This window comes from Lipophrys pholis, assembly GCF_963383615.2.
Source record: "Lipophrys pholis genome assembly, chromosome: 10".
Classification (NCBI taxonomy): domain Eukaryota; kingdom Metazoa; phylum Chordata; class Actinopteri; order Blenniiformes; family Blenniidae; genus Lipophrys; species Lipophrys pholis.
In genome coordinates this window covers 27,438,016-27,445,580 of record NC_137640.1, presented here as the reverse complement: position 1 = coordinate 27,445,580, position 7,565 = coordinate 27,438,016, and positions in this window count along the sequence as shown.

The following is a 7,565-nucleotide window of genomic DNA, read 5'->3' as shown; positions in this document are numbered from 1 at the left end:
GACTAATTGAGGCAAGCAGAAGAAATTTCATACTGAAAAAATACTTGTTACTATTTTACCTACATTTCCAATTTGTCATTATAACAGGAGGGTTAAACTACTTTTTCATGTTACGGGTCAGACTGGCAACATGACGAGGAATGAGATGTTTACTTAATGAGACATTATGAATGGGGAATTGACAAATTAATTGAAATCTTGTCCTTACAGACAATAACTCAAGTATCATTTCCAAGTGAGGAGGATTGTTATTGTAGAATATATTGTATAAAAAAGTGCTGGTTCATTTAGGTAGCTTTTTATTGAAAGTTAATACGTGACTATTTTTCTGGGACATGATTAACTGAACTGTCCAAACAATGGCTGAGTTTGAACTAAGGAGCCAGCTGCTGACCACGCCAACTGTTCAATCCATGTGTAAATCACTTCTCCAAGCCCGTAAAATATTTTCTGAGGATTCTTTGCACTTGTTTATGAGCAAGTTATATAGGAAAGACACCTGTCCCTTGGACTGAAGATTTAAAATAGTATTCTCCAGGGTAGTTCGCCTAGAGCTTCCATGTTTGTTATTTTGCCTCGACATAATGAAACTCCTGAGCTGAAGATATGAGGAACTTCAAGCAACTTTGAAAAAGTGCTTTTTGGGAATGTTGTGAAATGACATTGACCTTTACAAGGATAATTAATGAGACACTTTCGCTGCACCGTCATCAGCCCAACATTTCAATGCGGGGTCTGCCCTGCCTGGTCGGACGTCGCCGTTGCCATAAAGTGGTGGTGGTGTCTGTCCAAGTTGAGACAGTCCTATGCTTGTGATTTAAATAGTCTTGACAGAAGTTGTGACATGCACACAAGCATCAGAGCATTTTCATGGCTTCATGCAATTCTTCCAAACCGGTCAGTTCAGCCAACTTCTCTTGTGATCCAAATCACAAATACCAGCTCACGTTACCAGGCACTGCTATCACACATTAGACCAGGGAGACGGGAAACGTGCCCTTCAACCCTCTTCTCCACTGATCAAAAGAAAGAATCATGAGAATTGGGACTTTTTTTGTCTCCAATCTTGAATCCAAAGTTGAAATGATGGATTTCAAAGTGTAAAGAAGAAGAAATAAACACGTTGTCCTGCTCATGCGTCCATTGAGAAAGTTGGCTCTGCTGAAAGGATGCAGTCCCACTAAGACACGTCTCCCGGGAGTCCCCCTCGTTAGTTGTCCTCCGACTCCTCCTCGGCCTTCTGGGTTAGTCGCAGGGAGGAAGTAGCACTGTGCTTTTCTCCACCTCCTGCAGCCATTCCTGTAGGTGGTGTTATTCTGAGGGCGCAGCTGGATCTTCTTCTCTGTTTGAGGTTCTTCCTGCACACTCTGATCCTGGAGTGCAGCGAGAGCAAAGAGGACACCTGGAACACCTGGAACACCTGGAACACCTGGAACACAATGAGAAATGGACTTTTAAAGGTCAAATCTTATACAGCTCGGTTACCCCAACCCAGACGCTGAAATGGTTTCTTATAGCATCGATGTTGTTGATTCTACACAAACAATCAAACTGACAACTTTCCAATTAATATCCAAATGGTCCAGGGATTAATAATATTTAGCACTGACAACTAATTATCTCATTGGAAGATGATCTGGTTTCTCCCTCGGCCCATGAGCCACACATGGGGGACAGAACATGAACAAAGTATTCAACATGTCCAAGAGTGCATGTGGCACGTTAACGACACAATCGTGTGCAAGTACAATCGGTGATGATTTATCAATCATAGTGGCAACAGCAGCCACCGATCTCAAACATCTGGGCATGCCGAGGACCACTGGGGAGATACGAAGAGTAAGAAGTGGCAGGACGGCATGTCCTCCATGTCTCTGCACCAGTGTCCCCGTTGAGACACCCTCCTTTTCATGCACGTGAAGATGGAACGGCTGATGATAGTCCGGCAAGTCGAGCGCTGGAGCTGAAATCAAGGCTTGCTTGAGTTTCTGAACGGCTTCCTGCATTTCAGCCGTCCACTGCACCTCTTTGGGAGCAGCATCCAGAGGAGCAGCTCTCAAGACAGAAGCCATCCAGCTGCAGATACCTCAGTTCATATAATATAAGGACGTCTCAGTACCAGTGATGCCGGTAACCTGTTAATTAGTTACTTGTTACTCTCATATGACCACTTTTTTCAGTAACAGGTAATCTAACATTACTAGTTCCAAACCAGTGATCAGATTAAAGTTACTTGTCCAAGTCACTGTGTGTTAATATTGTAGCATCCTGCAAGACGAGTTTCTTGTTTGCAAAGCTTCTTTATTATTAAATAGAACCTCATTTTCATCCCACACACACACACACACACACACACACACACACACACACACACACACACACACACACACACACACACACACACACACCACAGGGGGGCAGATTAAAAGGTCCCATAGAGCAGGCAGTGCAAATAAATAGATAAATAATGCAACAACAGACTACAACTACATATCCGGGTAAATAGATACCAGTAATAGTAAAAATCTAACAATAAAAGCGTGAATCAGATATAAATACAAAGAAAGAAGGTCAAAGGTTAAAGTTTGTATCAGCAGGAGGCCAGGCAGTGACCAGAACTGAGTTTAAACAAAACCGGTTGTAATTTTGATGTTGAGACGGTGGGGGTGTTGTCGGCAGATGCTGGAATTAACTAAAAAGTTACATGTAATCCAACATAGTTACTTTTAAAAACAAGTAATTAGTGAAGTAACCAAGTTACTTTTTAAAGGAGTAATCAGTAATCGGATTACTTTAAAAAAAAATTAATCTGCAACACTGCTCAGTACAACGGTCTTATGATTTTCCACAACATCGGTCCCACCCAGACTCAGCCGGAGCCCGAGCCGATGTCAGCTTGGGATGAGTCCAACACAAGACTGGCTCTCCCCATGGGGCCACCCCTGGCGCTGCCATCCACCCCAAAGCCCCCCCACCCCCTCCTGCAGAACACATCCACCCCCGCCCCCCCCCTGCAGCACACATCCACCCCCGCCCCCCCTGGCACCCAGGAACACACCCTGCCAAGCAGCAGCCAGCCCCACCATGAGTCCTATTACTGTGTCCCGGTCAGGGAGAGGCCGGGGCCCCACGAGCCACGCCAGACGAGAAAAGTGCTGCTCACCATCCTTCCTTTTTAATATGTTTCCCGATCCCTGATGAGCAACATTCCCCAATCCTGTGACTTGGTGTCAACCAAGGTGCTGTGTGGGGCAATAGAATTGGGTGGGTGGATGTGCAAGGCGGGGTCCCAGCAGAGGGCGGCAGGGCACCACTGCTCTACAGCCTTCCCCACCAGAAACCCCTCCCCGCTCCACCTCAGGTGCTTTATCACCTCTCTGCCACATAAACCGGTCCACATCATTGAACTTTCCTCTTTACTTCTTGTTTAACGTTTGTCAGCTTGATTCCTATTGGCTGCATCATTTCCAGGTTCCACCACAGCTGTAGTAAAGAGTCGTTTTTAGCGTTTCTGCCTTTTAAACACAGTTTTTTTTGTTTTCAGTAGAAACGCTGTCATTTAAATGGACTCTATTTTTTTTTAAGAAACTTGTATAATAATCTGCATATTGTTTAGTTTTCTTTCAGTGAAATGTAAATAATTCTCTTCAATGTTCAGAACTGATGTGGGATGACCAAAGTGTTGATGTCAACAAATTGTCAGCACTTTTTAAAATCTTTTTCTAAATCTTGTACCTTTCAGGCCGTTGTGTCTTGGGCAGGACCCGGGGCTCAGGCGGTCATTTCAGTCCCCATAAAGTCCTCAAAAGACCGTTTCCAACAGTTCCGAAAGGCGGGTTTAGAACAAAAACCAAAACAAGAGCAAAAGAAGAAATGGTTAGAAGACGCCACCAAGGAGGCGCCTCAAGAGACCAGGTGTTCACACACAAACAGTGAACGTGTCTCACCTGAATACTGAACTGGACTGATTTAAAGAGTGGTGTCTTATCAACAAGGACATTCTCTTTGCAGCCTCACCCTCCCGTCACAAAATCCCCCGTCTGCTTTACAAAAGGACAGTTGGACCAAACCTGCCTCCGGAGAGAGAGCGAGCTCGCCGCCAAGCGCAAGACAAACGCAGACGACCAACCGTGAGTATCGATGTTGATTGTGAACCTGGGCTGTGTCGTCTTCAGGGGCATAGTACTTTCAGTTTTTATTCAGCTGTGAGAGCAAAGAATAAGCACTTTGTTTTGGAGTTCTGGATTAAATTCTTGAGACAAATTCAGCTTTGTTTGGTTTAACAAACTTTCTTCTTCAGCAGATTCAAACCGTTTGTGTTTCTACTTCTGTCACATAAAGGAGTACTGATTATGAAACTTGCATAAAACTTCAGTGGCGTAAAAATTGTAACTTGTGGATATTTAAAACTTTCTTAGGTGGAGGTTGTAGTGAATTGCTGTGCTGGACACAAGACTTTTAATACAATACCATTTAAAATAATACTTTCAGTTTTTATTCAGGTGTGGGAGCAAAGAATAAGTATTTTGTTTTGGATGAAATACTTTAGACAAATTCAGCTTTGTGTGGATTAACAAACTGCTTTCTTAAGCAGATTCAAACCATTTGTGTTTTTACTTGTGTCAGCTAAAGGAGAACACAGACTGTCAGAGATTCTCAGAGAGGCCAAAGCATTAAACCTAATGGATGATACAGCCTCTCATCAGCCTAGAAAATTAGCCTTCTAAATTTACTGAAATGGACAGATTTCCACATCTGCTCCAGATTCTAGATGATCCTATCATGGCTTCATTTGACTGAAGTAAATGTGACGGACATGCAAAGCCCCCTCCTCAGGATGAGAACCACTTAAATCAATGGGATTCAGTCTGTCCTGGTATTGGTACTCGGTATCAGTGCCTCCCTCGTCACAATGATTAAGTCTGAATCACACTCCAGATGACATGTGAACGCTCTGCGGTGCCGTAACCTCCCTGGATAGTTGGACCGAGCTCGCCATTAATGTATCAGTCAAACTTTAATCATGTCTAACATGTAGCATCACTGGTGTGTGAGCCATGAAACTCTTTAGCATGTAGCATGTAGCATGTAGCACAGCCCAAAGTAAAACCCTACTGGATTCGCGGAGCAGTTAAACTAATGAGCGACATCAGACAAAGTCTGCAGGTTCGAGTGTCTCCGGTGATGAAGTTGCTGACGTTGTAGGAACTATGTTTCATCTCCCTTCCTCCATATTTTGCAGAACCTACAGTATCTAATACTTTTGTCATACTGATGACGTCACATAATACTCTCCGGGTGGCTCCAGGGATCTGTCGCTAGAACTCCCGATTAGTAGAACGTGATCTGTATTGGTGCATCTCTAATGGTGACAGTAACATCTTGTGTTCAGATAAAACATTCCAACATTTGCTCCACCTTGCCTCCTCATACAGAGGTTTCCCACGGTGGCCTGGAAGTGTAAAACACTACAAACTTCAGAAAACACTTCCAAATCCAAAAAAACACTTCCCAATAGAGAAAACACTTCCCAATTCACCACAACACAACATAAACGTGTGGTACCTGCTGACGACAGGGTCAACATTGATTAGATTACTGCCAGTGACTCATTATTATTGTATCCACAACAAACCATACCATCATTTAGTGCAGTGAAACACGAACACTCATGTTAAATCGAATCCAAAACAATCTGTGTATCTGTGTAAACAATGTATGAACCCGTCAACCGCACGTCTCCATTGCACTTAATTTTATTGACCACTAGATGTCCTCCTCGAGCACTGTGCGTCATTGAACGCTTGAATAATGAAGCACGTTTAAAATGAACTATCAAAGCGTCAATAAAGCCGCGACCAGCCGTCAGTACCACAATGTGGACAAAATATATTGTCTCTTAACTATGGAAGACTGTCTTTTATCAACGGACCGTGCTTCAGCGAGCAGGAATGACTTTCTGGTACAGAGGGGGACTGTACTTCTGTCCAATCAGCGATGAATGTGTCATTGGCATCGCGTCCAATCAGTGACGACCCTGATGTCAGCAGGTACCACACGTTTCTGTTGTGTTGTGGTGAATTGGGAAGTGTTTTTTGAATTGAGAAGTGTTTTCTCTATTGGGATTTTTTTTTTTTTTTTTTAATGGGGACGTGTTTTCTCTATTGGAAATGTTTTTTGAATTGGGAAGTGTTTTCTGAAGTTTGTAGTGTTTTGCACTTCCAGGCCAAGGTTTTCTGTTCCATCTCTATCACACACTCATATTCACTATCACATTCAGTAACATTGTGCACAGAGTTTTCCTTCGTAGGTTCAGTGAAGGGGTTTACACTTAGCCGCAGCGTGTTTCTTTCTTCTTCAGGGGCCCTAATACTCTTCCGTACTTTTTGCACTTCTTTCCAAATGCTGGACATTTCTGTTTGCTTTTCTCATGCGTCTGGCATCCGCAAGATCCCTGGACCGCCACTAGATGGCGCTTTGGACTGAACTACACCATAACACAAATCATGTGAAAGTCATCACATTTTAAATTTTGTTCTCTCCTTTGGAGACTGCAGTGAAACCAACAGATAAAATATTATCGATTTAAATGGAGAAGTGATATGATAGAATAAAGCATTTCCCTGCATTGTTATGTTTGGTTAATGTGGTATTATTCAGAATTTCTGTCATTACAGGAAAACCCTCACAAGTATAAAAACGCGTCCTCTATTATAATAAGTGGAAAAGCTGCAGATATGGACGCACCACAGGTTGTTCAGTGCGTTCCGGGTTCCAGTTACATTTTGGGGCTGGTGTTATATTCCAGACGTGGTGTAACTTCAAACAGTTGGTGTAAGAGAGATGCTGGTAAATTTGTTTGGTTGATTTTGTGGTACTAATGAAAAGCTACCAACATGACGCAGATCCTTGAACGCGGCTCGGCTCGTGACAACCATATGGTGACAACAGTTACTATAGAAACCAAGCGTGGCAAACCAGGGTACACCCTAATAGTCCCTCCTATCTCCTTTCCTATCTATTTTTCCTTAACCTCGAAAGTGTTTAAGTGGCGGCCATGATAATGAACGTCCTAATTCTCAATAATCTAAGGAAAGGAGGCTCAGTGTGTCCTTTAGAACCTCCTGAAGCATAGGAACCACTGACGCATCCTTTACCAAAGGAGACCAGATCATGCTGCCCCACAATTTCATGCAGCAACAATATTTAAAGGGACCCGCTCATCGGAGCGTTCAGGGAAACTCAGGATGACTCAAAGCAGATCATGTTAAATTACCAATGCAATAATCTGCCTTGAACAACTTTAAATAATCTAAAAATAATATCCCAACTATGAATGTTATGCGGATGTTGTAAAATAAACACAATAAAGTAAATTTGTTTTACAGCCTATTCTCAGTTCGCATTGGTTATTTATTCACCTGGTAGCCTCATTTCCTTTGATTTCAATTGAAACCATGTGATATTTGACATTATATCAGCGTTTAGAGGCACCGGGGTGTTAGAAATGCGCTTTCTGTAGTCCATTTTTGAACATTTGTAGTTTTTCACTACGGCTGATGTCA